Genomic DNA, 20866 nt, shown 5'->3' with positions numbered 1-20866 from the left:
ATTAATACTTAAATGCCTTATATATATCAAATCTTCTAAAAAAAAAAAAAAAAAAAAAAAAAAAGTCAGTCAGTCCAGAGAAATTTTATGTCGCATAAAGATCATAAAATGAAATACAAGTCAAAAGGATTTATTATTGAAAATGCTTTGCTTTGACAAGATACGATGAGAATCTTTTTAACAATTAATTAAAACATCTTTCACGTCTTTTTATGGAAAAAAATAATATTTTGACATTCTAATTTTTTAATAATTATATATATATCAAATGTTTGCACAGAATTTAAAAAATATAAAAACGTAAAACCACAAAAAATTTTCATACATTTATTTATTTACACAAATATTGAAAATTTCTCTCAATAATTGTCTTTTAACTTAAGCATGACATTACCATATCTTGTGGTTTAAGCTCTTATTATTAGTGTTATCAGACTTATGCAAATTTTGATAATAACGGATTCGTTTTACACGAGATCTCGTTTATGCTGTTTAATTAGTTTAATACGCAAACATGGAAATTCATGAAAATTACACACTATCGTAGTTAATAGCCAGATGCTTTTTAAGATGCTTGGTATTTCAAATAGAAAGTTTTTTTTCAGTTAGAAATTCAAATAATAGAAACGCCACGTTATACATTCGTAACTTAAACTGCAGTCAAGTCGATCGAAAACAAATTAATTCCATATTATACGAAATTACAAAATATTATTTCGCTATAATTGCTCGTAATTGAGTTGCAACGAGTGCGGTCATTGTAATGACTTTTTTAACATTTAGATAGGGTAGTCGCAGCGCGTCGCATTGCTTTTAGTGCAATTATCTTTCCCCGCAATTGTGAGAAAGATTTGCGAAACTGTTCGTCCTTTAGCGCAAACAAATCTTGTTATATTCTTATTTACATACTTTATACCCATTTGGCATTGTATATGTATTCGCGAATCCATGTGTACATAAGTGAGGAAACAGCTGTTTGTATTATCTTGCGCAGAAACTGCAATGTCGATATTAGCATGCGCGACATATCATCAAATAAGGATTAAAAATACGATTACGATTATCGGCAGCTTGTGTATGTGTGTGTGTTCGGTACACATACGCAGACATATTTAAATAATACCTCATAGATTTATTTTCGCATTGGACGTTATTTATGTTCAAGAGTTTTAGAGTTTCCCGAAATTGACACATCCAAGTAACGCGTCTATACATAATTTGCGTTTACTGCTCTATAAAATTTCCAGTTATCGCGATTAGCACGTTAAAAAGTATCAACGAAAAAGATGCATCAAACTACACAAGATTTTTAAACGCCATTACTATTTTTCAAGATTTTATCTAGATACGGAACTTTATTTGATCAATTAAATTAATCGAGGAATAACGGCTTGTTAATTAAATGAAACATCTATATGGATTTAACGGGTATCTATGACATTCAACGAAAATATCGCTATAATTTGTAATTTCCCCAATTGGTTTTAATAATAATCATTAAAAGATGGAAAATCATATATTTTATTATAGCTATATTTTCATTAAATATCATAAATTCATTCATTAAATTGATATCGATGATATTATTCGTAAACAATTGATTCGATCTCGATATGATATATAAAGATAATATATAATGCAATATAATACGATATTATTATATTTTGCTATATATTTGTTAACTCGCAATCCCGTGTTTGTATTTATTCTAACCAGTGGAATACTTTCGTTATGGAATTTTACTGTCGCTGATGCAATTGAATTAACGCCGCAAAATAAATTTCGTCCGTGACAAGTACCTTCATTGCGCTGATGGTCGAAATAAAACGTCTTTTCTTAAGCTAGCTCATTTTGGTAAGCTAACACGAGAGTGTCCGTGTTTGAGTTACGAGCGACGATATTCCTTACCTTTATCCGTGATCAGCTAAAATCATTCTAACTCCTCCTAATGATAATTGGTGTTCTGCACGGGTGCAGGACCTCAATCCCGTTCTATTTCTCCTTGTTTGTTCTTCATCTCTCGTTCACGGTTAATGAGGTGAAGAGAAGGGCACGTTTCAGTCGCGAATTGAAACTTGAATAACTTAACGCAGATTAACTTCGAACAAACATATGTCCTTTCGCGAGACGAGTCGAAAACATTTCCCTAGGCTAGCAAATTCGCTATTCTTCTCAAGGGGCGTCGTCCTTCCCGTCTGTTTAATCGCGAAAATTAAAACGCATTCGATGTAATCTACGCAATGGCAGGTGATACTTTGGCGGCGTTTTTCTTCCTTTCAAAACGACGTTCCCTATTAAAATTTCCTAATTAAATACACGTCACGAACGACGGCGGATTGGATATGACCGATAGCGGCGATGCTTCCGACAACGCATTCGACTCGTACAGAAATAATCAATGTCATATCCCGCAGATTTCATAGCTCGCCTCACGTCACCTCCATTTCCCGCGAATCCTCTTTTACGAGATTAAATTCCGGTCAGATAGTAGGGTTAAGTTTGGTTAGATTTCAAGCGCGATATATTATATTATACAATAGATGACGCAAAATTCAAAAAACTACATTGAATCACGATATCCGACGAAAGATATACAATTTGCAATCAAAAATAAATACATTTTTCAAATAGCTAAGAATATATTAATAAATAATCGAATAAACATTGTCGACATAAATCGAATCTATCGCACAAGTACGTCTTGATTTAACACAGACATGGAAATAGTATATTTTAAAATTAATCTTATATAGAGTTACACAAATCTGATTACTCACCGATATATGTAGATTCGTCGTACGTATTTCAATTATCGAAACGCAATGCGTAGTCGTAATAGGATACGATATACATGATACATCAAGTTGATCGCTTCTCGTCTCTCCGCGAATATAATTTCATCTCACATTTTATTCAAATAATTAAAATACTCCTAAGAGATCTGCAACAATTATATAGATATTTCGTATTTAGCAAAATATTGGATTTAGATATATGGCAATGGAAATTTTAATACGCGAGCACACACATGTATGGTACGTATCGCGGCGACGCGATCGCCTTGCCTGCGCATTTATCGGCTACATTCACGTTACTGCGAAGTTTCAAGCGCGAGGCGACGTAAATATATACGTTATTTATATATTTTGTCACATCGAGAGCGCCGCGTATAAACGAAATTTCGCCGAATCGAGTGACGATTAATCGAACTTCGTTAATGAACTTTCGAATTTATTAAGATATCCGTTATAGCAATTACCTGATAATCCTTCGCGGTCTCGTGTTCGTACACGTCCACTCGTTGTCGCGTCTCGGCGTGAAATGTGAAATGATAGTACGTTCCACTGTAAACGCTTCCAAATTGTCTGATTGACCAATCAGGATGAAGAAGCATTTGAAGCATTTGTAACGTCAAGTGGATCGTGCGTATATTCGAAAGATTGAATTATTACCTTTATAACGTTTAGCTTTATAAAAAGATTTACATCGTAGATATTTCCATTATCGTAATACAGTGTCTACGTAATAAGACGATACATATTATATAATATGTTATTTTATAATATACATGGTGTAACGGAGCGCCCGTATCAGCAGTTTTTTTCGAGGAAACAACGCATTTTCGTGAAAGATGTTTCATGCAAAAGAGCTTTAAGTGGCGCATTATATAATAATATTAGTATGACCTTGAATAGCACCGTCGAAAGGTCATATAAAAATCACTTTGAATTTTTTAAACGGAACCCCCTACTTTTCATTACATATTCTTGTAGCATACCTCGTGAGCTTTCCAAAACACTCTAGTAAAGTATTATTCATCAAGTACTTTTCGAGTTAATTTATATTTTAATTTGACATATTTTGATATAAAAAATTAAATATCTCGTAAAACATTTAGTTTTCGATAATCTTACTTTTATGTACAGAATACTTTTACGTACAGAATAATGAGACAAATCAATTAGTGCAAAAAAAAAAAATTGTTTAAAAAAATACATGTAAATAATTTTCTTATAAACAATTATTTTTTTATTTTTTTACAATACTAATTGATAGCCACTTAAAGCTCCACGACTTTTGCATGAAATATTTTTCATGAAAATTCGTTGTTTCCTCAAAAAAAAAAAAAATAAAAAACTGCTGATACGGTCGCTCTGTTACACCATGTATAATATTTTGAGTTGACCATCTATTTTGTCTTTTTCTATGTTGTCTGAATAATTCTCATATTGAGATATCGAAAATATTTGCTGAAATAATCAACATTATAGATATTTTACTTTCGCTAGAACAGTGTGCATTCCACGATCTGTACATTTCGGCCGATTTCCGAGAATCAACGCCTATCCCGCCCCCCCTTGCGTCTTGAGATCCTCGACTAGCCAATCGTAACGAAGCGCGCGGCGCTCTGCCTCAGGTACGGTGCATCTGTACCGCGAAGCGGCGGTTCCCGTACCCTCTTACTGCCAAATATCAATGTTTTAAACGCGATCTCTTTAGAATTTTTTAAAATAATTAATTCAAGAATAAAGTTTCAATACTCGATTATTAATTACATTTACGATATAATAATTCTAAAATATTATTAAATTATATTGGATAGATTAAATTTGTTAAATGTCGCGCGCGGAAATTCTTTCCGATATATATAAATTAATAAATAATTGTAAATTTAAAGTTTTATAAAAGACGTTTTTATTAAAAGCACGAAATATTGTACTTATGAACGATATTATTTAAGTTATAGACTGTTGGATATCCCCAGTATATGATGTCATTATATAAATTAGAATAACGTAATATTTTTAGAATTATTATATCGTAAATGTAATTAATAATCGAGTATTGAAACTTTGTTCTTCAATTAATTATTTAAAAAAATTTTAAAAAGATCGCGTTTAAAACATTGATATTTGGCAGTAAGGGGGTACGGAACCGCCGCTTCGCGGTACAGATGCACCGTACCTGAGGCAGAGCGCCGCGCGCTTGGTTACGGTTGCTAGTCGAGGATCTCAAGACGCAAGGGGGGCGCGATAGGCGTTGATTCTCGGAAATCGGCCGAAATGTACAGATCGTGGCACGCACCGATGTATTCGTTCGCGTTCTCGCGCTCGTAGCGTCACCGCTGGCGCCGCGCCGCGTCAATTCCTCGCGACTCGCGACTGGCGTGAAGTTGAGAGAGAGAAGCGACGCGTTCAAATTATTCAAAGTAGTTACGTTCCAAGGCATATGGCGGATCCTGCATAAATCGACGACCGCGCGATCGTCGCGTTTCGCGTTATTTAATCACGATGAGTGTTGTTGGAAATATAATACGCGTCGGGAGTGCCGTAATAAGTGACGAGCGATATCATGTCACGTTAATTAGTCCGCGGGATCGGCGTGTGTCCTTGGTGTCCTTGGTGTGTCTTCCATGGATCTGCACGCAGACGAATAATTCGAGCACCCTGTGCTTGGAGCGAACGAGAGGAAAACGGCGCGACGCATCGACCGGTAAGTAATATTATTTATTATATATATATATAAATACTCGCATATATAAATGTAATCGTGCGCTTATTTCGTTTGTGACAACTCGGAGTTATTGTTGCGTCACAGCGAGCGTGTTTTAACATGCGCATCGTATCCCGTCGTCGTTGTCGTTATTGAAGACGAATGAAGACGCCGAGGGAAGTATATCTCGCTCGCATGCATCTTCGGAGATAGATCTGACTTTGGTTCAATATTCGCGGTCGCGAAATATGTTTCGTGCTTCCGAGCGACTTCTCAATTTCGACTCGAATGTATATTCGGAAATTTTTAGTCGAGAATTTTTACATATATATGTGAAAATGGAAGTAAAAATTCTCGATATATATAGGGTGATCGTAAATTTGTGCATATTGTTCACATATTATTGAGAGGTTTTTTGATTAAATTTGAAACCTATTTTTCTTTCAAATTAGAATTATTTTCTGTAATATTTATTTTTATTTTATTTCTTTTATTTTATATATAGAGGATTTTTATAAAATTTATTTTCTACAAAATCTTCCTTTTGCTCTAAATATTTCAGTAGTTATAGCATTACATTTTTTACTTGGAAAAAATTACAAAATTACAATATGATATTATTGAGAGGTTTTTTTGATTAAATTTAAAACCTATTTTTCTTTCAAATTAGAATTATTTTCTGTATTATTTACTTTTATTTTATCTCTTTTATTTTATAGAGGATTTTTATAAAATTTATTTTCTATAAAATTTTCCTTCTCCTCTAAATATTTCAGTAATTATAGCATTACATTTTTTTACTTGAAAAAAATTACAAAATTACAATACGATATGGAGTTATGAAGCACGAAATTAATATATAAAAATATTAATATACGGAATATTACAATATGATATGGAGCTGTGAAGCGCGAAATTAATATAAACTAATATATAAAAATATTAATATATAGAATATTTAAAAATATTATTTTAAAATGTAGAAAAAATAAAAAAAAAATATATATATATATCTTTTTTCTTTTTCTTTATTTTATTTTTCTTATTTTATAGAGAAAGAATTTTATTTTCTATAAATTTATTTTTATTAGATACTGAATATATCTTTAATATATTAGTATTTATAATATTAAATCTTACTTGAGAACAATGACAAAATTATAGTAAAGAATAAAATTTTATTATATGTTCTCTGAAAATTTAATTAATAAAAAAAAAAAAAATAATAATGTTGCTTAAAAATACTTATTAAGACAAAATCGATTTTAAATATTAGCATTAGAATATTTTACTAATACACGTTTGCGGATCCATTGTCATTCTATGAAAAAAAATTTAATTTAGACACTAAAAATCTAAATAATTTATTTGTTTGCTAAAAATATCGTAGATATAACGCGGATGTAGTCGAATTTCAGAAAGTAAAAGAGAAATTTTATTCTTAATGATATATTTTATCTTGACGAAAAGCATTTGTATTTCTTTCACACCACATATCCTATAGATAAAATATGAATAAACTTTGATATTCCTGCAAACATCGCATGATATTAACAATGCTTTATAAATAAGATTGCGTATAAATTCTTATATTTTTTTCAAGATATTGTATCTGCAAAAAAGAAAGGAAAAATAAAAGAAGATATATACCAAGCGCACATTGTATTGAATGACGACACTATTATCGGTAATTGATGTGAACTACTTGGAACTAATTATGTCATTACCGGGCTAATACTCGGGTTTATACTTCCTGATATCTTAGTGAACAGCAGCAACAACCCTTCGTAACCCTCGTAAACGGAAGATGGAATCGAACCACGTGCGAATAATCGAAACAATACATTACACATACCGAATCCAAAAGTGAAATAAACTTTGGATCTTTTTCTTTGGACTTCGCTCTTTTTTCGTATAAATGTGTTACAATGTTAAAATTTCTGAGCTCTTGACTAAATTTAAGAAAAGGCACACAAATAAAGTTATACCCATGTATAAAACATTGTTAAATTCATGTGACAGTTTCAGAATACTGAGAAAGTTTATTTATATATTCATATACGGTATATATATAAATATATAAATATATATATATATATATATATATATATATAGAGAGAGAGAGAGAGAGAGAGAGAGAGATAAAGAGTACGAAAATTCTCTCGATTGTTCCAACGATATGACCTGAAAAAATGTATAAAATAGAAACACGCAGTCACATTGTTAACCGAAAAAAATTCTCCAGCGGTAGAAGAGTTATGAAAAATAAAAGCCTCGATGATGTATTTTCTATATCTGTATGAAAACCCTTTATAAAATGGCAAGAGACATTGGATTACAATAGAATTGTATCGCGTTTGGCACGTGCCATTGGTTTTCATTACGCGCGTTCGCACTTACAAACTATTAATTTGAATAACCCAACGCTTAAACGCTGATATATATTGGGCATCGGTTAATCGCGCGCTTCCCGACAACTCGCTTTAATTATATTTTCGTGAACGATTTACACGAAATGCCTCGATCCTCCTCGTAAATGTACCTCGATTGGCATCGCTGGCATACGATATGCCCGCGTACAGCAAATTGAACATCAAAATTTTGCATTAGAGAAAAATAGTTTTTTGCCATCAAGATTTATCGATAAAAATAATAATCAATCAAACAACGATACGTACATATATTTAGAAAATTTAAATATGTAATATAATAAATATATAAATTTGATAAATAAATTTCTTATCATATTTTAATAGACAATAAGAAATTTTACTATTATTCATGATTATGAGTTTATTTCGAAATTATCCTTTTCGAAGAATTGTAAATGCATTCTTCGTAAAAGAGTCGAACGCAATTTTGCTATGCAAGCGGCGAATGTTGGGAATGTCGGCTTTTGCGAATCTTTTCAGCATCTTACGCTATCGTCTTGTAAAACAAGGTTATCCCATGCATACAAACAAAAGCACAAAATTGTCGATAATAAATATTACCGATAAATATTACCGTATTGTAGATAAGTACAGCTTTGAAATTTATGCATTACATATTCTCTCTCTTTAAAAATGCATGCAATTATGGAAAATCTGCTTGCATAAATAATGCAAAAATATCTTCAATTTAATTTATTTACTCAAGAGACAAGTTATCGTGACATTCATTGTTATAAATTCGTTACTATAATATCTATTGTAAATTTAAATTTATGTGAAAATGAGAAGAAAGTAACGTTTTAGTGACGCATTTGTCGGTCATTAAACGGATTTGCATTGTGCAATTTGAAATTTACGTAGCATACTTTTTAATATTTAATTATTCTGTTCAATCTCGAAGATATGTCTTTAGTGATATTTGGCTTTTCCTTTTTAAAATTATTCAAGATTTACAATTAAGTTATATTATATCTTTTTAAATCAGATAAATATCAAGTAGAAAGTTTCTTTTTAACTTTTAGAATTTTAATAGATTTTTAATTATATAATCATAATTTGATAATATTTTTGCAATGAATTGTGTAATCATATATACTATATACACATGCAAAAAATAATCTATTATTATATTTTTAATGAAATTTCTAATTTATAAAATTTTTTCGTGTTAAAGAGATATGTTTGTCTAAAAATTATTTTTGAGTTGATATGTCCGTAAGTACTCCTAAATTTTTCACAATGAATGCAAGACATTTTGCGATAGAAGCTTCAAATTTCTCAAGAAACTTCCACCTCTGTTGTATCATATGTTGGCGCATCACGTTTTTGAGACTGCTAAAACTTTACAAAACTTTATTTCCCCCCTTATATACTTAGGAACTACATTACCTCTTTATAAACGCACTTGCGTCGGTCAACAATAACAACAACAAGAAAAATTACCCTTTCCGAAATATTTTCCAAGATATTTTCCACTCGATTCTCTTGTTTTTCGCAAGCACGATAATCTATATACTATATTAAAACGTGTACGCAAAAAAAAACTTTAGTATCATTAAATATATTGTATTTAGCATAGTATCAGTAAAATATTATTAAATTAAAAACAGAGAATTGCTAAAAATTGATGAATTTTTCTCCAAGAAATATTGAAATGCTTTATTAACTATAATTAATTTAATAGTCCATTTAATAATCAGTTTAATCGTAACAAAAATACGAATTGATGATTTTACATATTTCCGATTAATATACTTCGAGTCTATAAATAGCTTCTGCATAATGTAAAATTAATTTGTATTCAATCGAACATTTTGCTTTTAATTAATTTGAATTTGATATACGGTTCAATTAATTATTCATTAATTCTTATGAATGAATAGTATGAAGTTAGTAATTCCCTTTCACAGTTTTATAAAATTTGTTTATTTTCTGTTATTCAAATAATCTTGCGCTCTCTAGAATCATGAATATTAATGATTCGGGAGAAATGATGCAATTATATCAAAATGAAATATCCCATTTCAAATTTTCACGCAGTCAATATTTTTAAATTACATTTATAAGATATGAAAGAGATATAAAAATTAATGTTTAACGAGATTATTGATACCATGTGATATAAAGTAAAATATTCTCTTCTATCGGCTTCATATTGAAACAAATCATTTATACTTGCATGAGAGTTATTCGGCAAATATCTACAATGTTGCATTGTATATTACTGAAACATTACATGCACTAATTCGCGCATACACCAACCACGGTAAAACTGATCGAATTTGATGGATAAAAAAATACTTTTTGCTGGTTGAAAATGGTCGTAGTAGAGAGACGACGAGTGTACCGATTTCACTGTCCGTTGATCCTGTCAATAGGGCATGTTGAAAATCTGTAAGCCGCTGTGACACATACATGGCACGACACGCGCACGCGTGACCGATAGATACGTAACCAAGTTGCCCCCGCAAATGTACTCGCACCCTGAAAATTTCAGTTTCGCACCCATATTAAGTTAGCCCCCATTTAGTTAGCCCCCATATTAAGTTAGCCCCATATATTTCGATAGTACATCGTCCACAGATTATTTTAGTACCAAAAACATGAGAGCAACAAATTCTTTTAGTTAATTTATATAATATAAGAGCGCGTCGTATAGGGTTCGCGGCGACAAAGTATCGATTTTTAATACTTTAAGACGAGCAACAAATTCAGTTTCTTATCTATTTCGATAATACATCGTCCACAGATTATTTTAGTACCAAATACATGCGAGCGATACATTTTTTTATTTACTTTTACTTCCCGCAAGTGAATGGTACGGCGCGGCGAGACTGAGTATATAGTGGTATTAATTAAATAATATACTTTTTTTTTAAATATTTTTATGTTATTTTAGAGCAACAAAATAGCAACAAATAATACGTCTCGATAATCGCGCTTGTGCGAAGAGCGTTACGGAAAATTTAGGCTGGACGGATAGGTGGGGGGAGGGGAGGGGAATGTTGTCGAATATCTCTTCCAAGAACAGGAGCGAGCGAGTTTTTTGCGAGAAAAAAATCGTGCGCCAAAATACCTTCGCGATACGAACAAGGATAAGATAACGAAGCTCGAGCGATACTTTTGCAATCTCGCGATTATTTTCTGGCGAAATTATACATATAATTGAAGAAGAATCATATATTTTAAAAGAATATTTAAGTATATTGAAATACGAAACGTGTGAAAAACGCGACGCGAAGCTTCACCAATTGTAAAATTTCTCATTTAGCTGTTGGTACTCGTGGTTTCTCGCGGCATTTCAGAGACATCGATTAACGTTGACACGTCACCCTTAATTGGATTTCAGTAACATCCATAGTTTTAAAACTAACCAATCACCAATCAAGAATCGAATGACTGTGATTGGTCAATTTTACAACCATGAATATTATTAAACCTGACGTGTAAAATTAGTCGACTAACTGTCGACTAACCGAACACATTTTTTTTTTCTCTTAAATAAGAATATTTTATTAGGAATGTTCATACGTGGTGTGCGAGCTGCTTTTCAGATATATTCCTCCTCGAATCTTACACATTCTATTCAACGATTATTCTCGTTGTATTATCGTTTCGCCATGAAAATTGATCGAGATTTTGTAATATAAGCTCTCTCTCTCTCTCTTTCTCTCGAGCCGCGCTTCTTTGTTTATATCTGAATGTTTTCATCCAACTTTTTTGAACGCTTCTGTACCGAGACGTTCGGCGACGCGGTCCTCCCCTCTCCTCGCCTATCCGTCCAGCCTAAATTTTCCGTAATCGTGTCAGTCTCTTGCCACAAGCGCGAGTCTCAAGACGAATTACGGTCGCGCTCCGTGTTTCTCGCGTCTTTTTATCCGTCGAAAGTGAGATCCGCGTACGAACGAGTGTCGGGGGGGGGGTCTTGTATCGAATAACAGGCGATTATCCGAGTGTAATATATTAACCCGTGTAATCGTGATTAAGGCATCTTTCGATATATATATCCTCGCAAACGACAAGATTTTTCCCACGCATCTTTTATCTATCGAAAATGAATTTCGCATCCGAACGAATATTCGAAATATCCGAATCGAGAGTAATTTGTAGTTTCGATATATCGACTTTATAATACGATACAACGATCGATGAATACATTATTTAACATATTTTTAGGCGCTGAAATAATTTACTCGCTGTCGTATATAATAATATTGCGTTGAAAATATAAGCGCGTCGCGTTCCACACGTTTCTGCTTTAATATTCTTTAATATTGTTTTCCAATGTAATCCTTTTTTCAGAGTTATATTCACAATTTCATAAATCGAGATCGCAAAAGAGCGTCGCTCGAGCTAGTTTGATTTATCTCGCGCAGGATTTTTCGCGTACGGTTTATTTCTTGGAAGAGACGCGCTCGCTCCTTTTCCTGGAACGGATATTCGACGACGCGTTCCCCCCTCCCCATCTACTACTACTCAACCTGCCTAAATTTTCCGTAACCGTTACAGTAACCGTCGTATTGCATTAGCGTGCGAGATTGAAATATTCTTTCCGTATTTCTCGCCTTTTTTTATCCATCACAAGTTTATCCCGTGTATAAAGTGGATGTCGCGAGTATCGGGAATGTCGATTAGAATCACGGAAAATCGTCTCCGTCCATTTATTAATACGCGATTATATGTTCTTTCGTGTTTATAATCGGCATGGAAATAATTTTACCGCGTCATTGCATATGGCGGATTTTGGACTACGAGTGAAATAGTGATTATGAGAATAGTGATTATGCACGAGTGGACAAATTGATAGACTGTCTCGTCTCAATTTGAAGCGAAGGGAGCAACCGGAAACGGAAGGGATCTCGCGATGACCAGATGCGGAAAGAAGTGAGACATGCATTAATTTTACTATTTTATTAGCATTCGAAATCATCATTAATACGATTACATTTTATTTAACTCTGATCACTCTGTAATCTTAACATCCTTAACGCGTCATTTTTAGAGAATGAAAATTATCAAACATGTGCATTAACAAAATTAATCATATAAATATTTAGAATTAAAACTGACCATATTATTTTTGCCTTGATTATTTCTGTTATTCGTCATTAATGATTACTGATGATTTCATAATTATAATCGTTGAGCGCATTAATTTTACTATTTTATTAGCATTCGAAATCATCATTAATACGATTACATTTTATTTAACTCTGATCACTCTGTAATCTTAACATATATCTTTAACGCGTCATTCTTAAAAAAGCAAGAGGAGCAACAAATTCAGTTTCTTATATATTTCGACAGTATATTGTCCACAGATTATTTCAGTACCAAATACATGCGAGCAAAACATTTTTTTATTTACTTTTACTTCGCGCAAGTGAATGGTATGGCGCGGCGAGACTGAGTATATAGTGGTATTAATTAAATAATATACTTTTTTAAAATTATTTTTATGTTATTTTAGAGCAACAAAATAGCAACAAATTCTAGTGTATTTTATTTTTTGATTCGAGCTTTATATATATTTTTTTCACTATGGGGGGGGCTGGCTTAATGTCAAGCTAGCACCCCCCACTTTGAATGTAAATTCCTGCTAAACGGTTTGAGCAACAAAAGTCGGATTACGGCAACTAATTAGCACATAATTAGCACTAAATTATTTGATGTATTTGATTTAATTTGGCGTTGGTGGAGGGGCTAACTTAATATGGGTCAGTTTCGCAGCACCCAATGCAAATGCAGATATTTGCTCGCCTTGTACCGCGGCAATCTCTGTTCAGAGATGCTTCTATGGAAATCTCCATAACATACAATTCTTTTGATCCGCGGTATTACATTCGCAGTTAATCGGTTGAGTCAATTTTGCGATTTATATTATACTTTTGCGAGCAACAAAATGAATAATTCCATATCTAATGTATGACATTGGTCTTTATTTATTATTTACTCACTTTACAAAAAACTTCATCTTTGGAGTGAAAACATTTGCAAAGTATAGAAAAAACAATTATACGGAGATTTGAAAGAATAAAATTTTCTGCTTTCTAACTTGTCTTTGACATGTCTTATACATTTTTCGAGATGAAAGAAAATTATGTGCGGAAGAATGGCGAAATATCAGATGACATTGATATCTTTTCATGAACTTCGCTTTCACCTTAAAAGTTTTTCAAATATTTGCCGAGATGCTGTAAGATTTAAACCATACGTTTTCAGAAAAAGTTTCGAGTAAAAGTTATCCATTATATAAAAGTTTGAAAATAGGTAAAAGTTTAATCCTCCCCCTCTCCTCGCGTAGAGACTCGTTTTTCTTCTTTGAATTATATTGTGATTTTCTCAAGTTTCTTAAAGAGAAATTTTATGTTTGTAGTTTTTCTAGCGATCAATATATAAATAAGAATAATCTCGATGGGAAAAATACATATCTGTCGTTGATAGGAGACATGGATCGACTAAACGAGATTTAATTTATGGATTTTCTTTATTATTAAAGCTTCATTTATAGAAGCTTTATTATTTATGTATCAATATCTAACAAGTGCCTTTGTTATTATATTCCTTGGCAATTTAATATTTTTATCGCGGGTTTGATCTCTATTTAAAATTACATTTTATCTAACTTATCACTTAAGTATAATTTATAAAATAGTATATGGGAAAATCTTTTCAGGCGTTTTACATTGAAAAAAAATCAATTTTTCTCAAATAATCATTATATAACCTTTTCGTCTATCGCACACAATCCGCTTGAGGTTTGAGCTATTGCATATCAACAACATTATCCATCAGCATGATCGATATCACAGCAGCGATAGCCCGTTAGATAGATTGCCACAGTGTAGACTTGATTTCCATCTGCTACAGTCCCTTGTTGATTGTCACAGCTTTTATCGAATTAGCGAGTGCATTAGCCTATCGATATGGCGCGATGTAGATTAGATTTCGATTGAATTCTTTATCTCCGGGCTCAGGGGATCGATGGGAGAAGTCCGACATAGTCAAAGTCACAAAATAGAAAATAATTAAGCTGATATTGAAGTGATTAGTTAGATGATGCAATTTTAAATAGAAAACAAATACGATAAGATTATTAAACTCCGCTAAGAAATAATAACGAAGGTACTTGGATATACAAAGGAATAATAAAGCTTCTACAACGAAATTTTAAGAGATTCGCAATTTCTTGAGTAGACGTTAATTAATTTTCGACCTAGCTAATTAAATTAATGATTACAATAACGGCAAAGTATTGTTGTAAAACTTATGAATTATGTGAATTTCAACAGTTTAACATTACTGATGTCTTGAATACGCTGCTTTTATTACAAGCATGCGCGAAAAATATTGCGTAGAAAATTAAAAAGGATAATATAAGATTCCTTTTTATTCTCTTTATGGTCTTTATTGCTCATAAAACCATACCAATAACTCGTTAAATGATTGAGAAAATTGAGAAGACAAATCCTTATCCTCAGCTATCCTAAAAAATGCGATCTCTTAGATTTTTTTAAGGATGAAATTAACTATTCAAATGTCACGAAATAATATCTTAGTGATCCTCTTTTCTCTAAGTGGGATAATAAAATTATTATAGAGAATAATCTTTGCGCTATACTTTTATCTCAAGTATATAACTATCATATCTCGCATCTTTACACATTCCTTTCACACATACATATAAATACACGGATAAATATAAAATCTCTTATAAGTAATACCATCGTTTAATTGTTTATTTATGATCAAAGTGAAAATGCTGTTTTGTGTTAGTTTCATTATATATATATATATATATATATACAAGAAAGCTAATATTAAATATAAAATGTATAAATATAACGTAATAAATCCGTCCAAAGTTTTACTACATTTAGTCTTTAAAAAGAATTCTCTTTCGAGACTCAAACTTAAATAATAGATTTTTTATTCTGCTTAGCGTTTTAACACATTCTTCTCGTATCCTTTTCTTTATTACTATGACAGACTCTCGAGACTTGAAAATGCAACCCGTTTATTGGAGCGAAGCCAATGCGTGAATTATACAGCAGCTATCGCGATATATCCGGATTCGTGCTTACTTTCGTAAAATACAAACGAAACGATTTGTCTCATTACGAGATTTCTTCTTACCGCATCGTTTTTTTGGTCTTAATTTACTTTCTCTATATAACATAGGAATGGGTGGTCTTGCCAGGTTGGAGCCAATTATTTTATAGAGCACTTTAATAAAGGTATGAGTAAGCCTTTTTTTCTACGTCTAATTTAAAAAATATAATTTTCTCTCTTTCTTTCTTTTTTCGAAAAAAAAATATTCTATGGAAACTTAATGACAGATGGGATCTGAATTTTAAGTTTTGTTAGCTTTTGTATAGATTTTTATTTTTTTTTTCGCTCTGTCGTAATATAACTTTTCATATCATTTAACGATTCTAATGTAACGTTTTCTCGACGTGAAACGTGGCATTTCCTGTAACTTCACTATTGAATAAATTCTAAGCCGTGTCCTATATATAGGAGGAAAAAATAGTTGACGCGTTTGCGCGCCGGGTTATTCACGGCGCCTTACAATCATGCCCATTGAGGCTCGTTGAAATTTCTCGCCGAGTGTCGCAATGGAAAAGTGCTTGAGCTTTCGTTTGAAGGGCAGCGAATTGATTTTTTGGACAAGCGCGTATCTCGTTAAATCGCATTACGCATAGCCTGTTTTTGCTCCATGCCTCCTGGCATCGTGAATACATGTGCCCATACCTGCGAATGCTCGGTGACTGTAAACTCTCATCATACTTTTATTTTACATTATGAAAATATAGCTTATTCATTTAATTATAATTATTTTTACTAACAATACTCTTATCTAAAAACAAAGATAATATTTTTGGATTGCGATTATCGTAAATGAGTTTCGCTTTTAGCATCATGTAATTTTAATCGGAGATTTCACGTAAAATTCAAATTTTTAATTTTCTATATAACAATTTTATTCGAAGGACCAAGAGTTTGTTACGCATAAAAAAGTTTAAGATATATTAAAAATTATTTTCCAAAATGTTCGAGAATAATACAAAATAGCATTTTTCGTAAACCCCTAGTAATGATAGCGATTTCCAATAAAGTTGTACGAATTTGTATAGTATATATCTCTGACTTCTATTTCAATATCTATGAATGTTCAAGCAACGATTTTGTCCTTGGAGATTCATAGTAACGTCTTCATCCTCGTCGGCGAGAAGAACAAAAACGGAATAGGAGAAAAATGCACGAGGGTAAGCTCATAATGGTACCGTACGTTTTTCAGCTGCCTTCTCCTGAGGGCAAATTCGTGAGATTCCGTTGTCTGCCTTCCGAAGATTTCGGGAATTCAAAGTCCCGTGAGGATTCACTGGAATAATAAAGCCTCTATCGAAACAAATAAATCGAAGAACGTGGAATCGCGTAGACAAAATTCTCGACGATTTTCGCTGATGAGACGCAAATTTCATAAAGATTACAAGTTATGTCGTTAATTAATTCATTTGTCGTATTTTCTGTGCTTGCCTAATTAATACCGGAATGATTCAGAAGACATTCAGACATACCTATAGATATCTTATCATAAATGCGACAATAGCTGAATCTTGTAAATAACAACTGAATATTATTTTTTTTTAAACTAGCATTGTTAATATGTTAATTAAAAAATAGTATATATAAAAAGCTAATTCTATATTTTTTAATCGCTTAAAAAGATCTTATCTATGCCTGACAAACCGATTTGAGTTTTGCAGTCTTAAATCGGTTTATTCTAAGAATTTTGATACAATTTATAAGGTTCTAATTCTTTTCTACAGAGTTACAGCAATCTTTTTCAGTTCTTGGATAAATTTTTTATGAGTTAAAAGTTTTTTCACAAATCCATTTTCTAAATTCCGGATAAAGCTTCATCGGTAGATCTCTTCTTAAAATATATCGAGAATTTTATAATTTGTCGAGGAAGAATCAGAATTCTATCAATAATATCGAAGTTCTAAAAATGGAATACTAACTTTATAAAAGTGTTCACGATTTATCGATGAGACCTAACAGGACCATAATCAACTAGAGCAATCATCGTCGCGATTCGCCCGTCGGTCGACTCGGTCAACCAGTGCATTTCGATCTGACACCTGCCTGCCAGGGATATTCGTGCGTTCGCGTAATGAAATTCGCGTAACATCGCTTCGGATAGTTGCAAATATGTGCAGATATATGCACACTCGTCAGACACGCATCCGTTATACGCCGAGTTTGCCGTTGACGGTTATGGTCACCGTGTGAACGAACGAGGTATACCGCGATAATGGCTTTAAGCTGTGCCCGACCAAGGTGTCCTTCACAGGTCCCCCCCCATTTACACACGTGTTCGCGTTCACGTGTTTATAGCCATGTATCTATTGTATATGAGTACTTTCCGAAAAAGTGGATAAATTTATTTCTTATTATTTTTTATTTTAAATTTATAATTTATAATAAATAATCGTCAATCATAATCTCGGTGCAAAATTAATTTAATTAATTTTTTTTTGCTTAATAATTTGAATAGCGTTTACTTTTAATTCTTGCTATGATAAAAAAATAAATATATATAAGAATAGTACACGTAAATATGTAAATGTGCTCGCGTCAAACAATGGAAATTCTAATTATAATACATATGTACAAAAATTAAAAAAAATAAAAAAATAAAAAAATAAAAAAATTAAAATTAATAGAAAATAAAACACAAAAGCAAAACGATAATAGCTGATAAAATTGTAGCAGATTGATAAAGTGTGAGCTGAGAGAATCACTGAGAACAATGGCGCAGTTCCAAAGAGTTAAAGCAGAATTAGGTTGTAAGGAATTTGATAGAGACAAAGACGGGCAAAAAATCAATAATTAAACATTAATTGAGCACAATCAAATTACGAAAAATCATAAAATAATTTGAGATTGGAGGGATCAGAAATTATCCTTTTACGTTGTTATCGCAAAAAAAAATCACAATTCTCGAGACCACGTAAATTCTATTAATTGTCATAGTGTCGCATGTCAATGTTGCTAAAAATAATTTTTTTTATAAATTAATCTTTCACTGCTAATACATATTGTATCAATCTTAATGATTAGCGACGAAGCAATCAATCAATGGATCGCTTCTAAAAAATTTAATGGGAAAAGTATTACAAATGCATGTGATACCATATAATATTGTATATCACGTAACGTTACAAATTTTTTAAATTGTATAAACTGAAATACTGAAAAATAAGTTAAAAATATATATATTTATCTTGTTTCTTCTGTTATAAAACGGATCAATATGAATAGTGTAACTCTTTTCGAGTAAACAAAAAATTAGGCACTAAAAAATATAAAGTATATAATTTGTGACGATATATCATTCCACACGCAGACATAAAAGACGCGAAAAAAATTATTCAATATTATTAATCACTCTTCGACGATATTTTACAATAAATCTGATATAAACAGTGTCAGAGACATTCAGAATATAAAAGATAAATCCAACGTGCAATTAAAAATTTTAACATAATTGAAGGTGGATCGTATACAGAAGTTTAGCCTAAATTTTATATAAATGTGATATAATTGTAATTTCTTTTTATAAATTTTAAATTATAAAATATCTCACAATTAATATAGTAAAATTTCCTTATGCGATATATGTACAATATTTCTGTTGGCGCAGTAATAAAATTTGATTTAATGCAATTTGATAAAAACCGACCTATGCGTTTGATGCACGTGGTATATCATATGGCACAATAATACAAAATATATTACAATACAAAACACATACGCACACATGTACAGTATGACACCGCAGTTATAAGCAGCTACGTAGCGCGCCCAAGTTGAGAACCCTCGCGAACAATGACGTAGTTTCGAATTCCTCCGCCCATACAGTAAACTACACCATCCCGCTGCATTCAACCCTCGTCATCTCGCGCATCATATCCCAGCTATGTAACAACGACGCAAAGCTGCGTGACTCGTTCAACCCGTAAAACCGGCTCCTATTAATAGATGCGTTTTATGATTTTTGCGCGCGCGGAAAACAACGAATGTGCAATATCTCTTCGTTTTATCCGTTCTTTTATATCTCCGGCGTAACTAGATTAAAAGAAAAATCGAGTTTATCATTTTGGAAAATGCGTTTCTTCTTAAATAACATCGTTAGCTTTCATTTACGTTGATTAATCTGCAATTGATATCTTTGTAATGAAAAATCAATTAAATGCCATATCTTATTGCAACATCTAGAAATAAGAATTTTTATTTTATATCTTGCGCTTTCAAAAGCAAATGTTCTTCATTTTGTAATCTGCAAACTATTTTCGCGAATAATGGAAAGTAAAACTTAGAATACCCCCTTATATGAGATATATTATATCATCGTTCAATGGCAAGAAACATCGATCGTTGCTGTAATATTGTCGGCGCATAAATGCTTTTACTACTGACCTGCATCTCGAACAACACTTGGAATATGTACAAACGCAGCATTGCAAATGTAAATCTGACGAAAAGATTTGAATAAGCCTATTTTCTGCTTCTTTCTTGAAGAAAAGCTGATCTGTCTTTGAGAGTTTATAATTTTGCCATTTATTTGAAAAAGGATATAATATTTAGCTCATCTAATATATATTTAATTTGTTTGTATACTTAACATGTTTGAAAATTATTAAAATATATAAATATAAAAGTTAAATAAAAATAAAATATATAAATAATATAAAAATTATTAAGATATATAAATTATTAATATATTGAAAATTATAAGTATATTATGTAAATATATTTTAGATTATTTTGTAACCATTTTTTAACGCATGGTTATGAATATTATTATTAAATAATTAGAGAGAGAGAGGGAGACAGAGAGATATAACTATTCAATGTTGCGATATCAATAC

General features: G+C 31.8%; 2 protein-coding genes across 8 annotated transcripts in view; one reads left to right on the top strand and one right to left on the bottom strand.

Moving 5' to 3' along the window:
- LOC138941726 (cyclic nucleotide-gated channel alpha-3-like) overlaps positions 1–20866 on the bottom strand; it is a 121225-nt gene that overhangs the window by 77807 nt on the left and 22552 nt on the right. The window lies entirely within an intron of this gene.
- Positions 5216–20866, top strand: part of LOC138941729 (uncharacterized) — a 91849-nt gene continuing 76198 nt past the window's right edge. The window contains exon 1 of one of the 2 annotated variants that reach the window (XM_070311604.1): positions 5216–5493. The gene's annotated coding sequence lies outside the window, so the exon portion shown is untranslated. Of the gene's footprint in view, positions 5494–12123; positions 12810–20866 lie in introns of those variants that run through there. The other variant, XM_070311603.1, reaches the window with a different exon arrangement.

The sequence above is a fragment of the Polyergus mexicanus genome, unplaced genomic scaffold (assembly GCF_030449975.1).
Source record: "Polyergus mexicanus isolate NDT 795.1 unplaced genomic scaffold, iyPolMexi1.0 SCAF_20, whole genome shotgun sequence".
Lineage (NCBI taxonomy): Eukaryota > Metazoa > Arthropoda > Insecta > Hymenoptera > Formicidae > Polyergus > Polyergus mexicanus.
The sequence above is the reverse complement of the archived record's forward strand: the minus strand, read 5'-3'. Positions and strand labels throughout refer to the sequence as shown.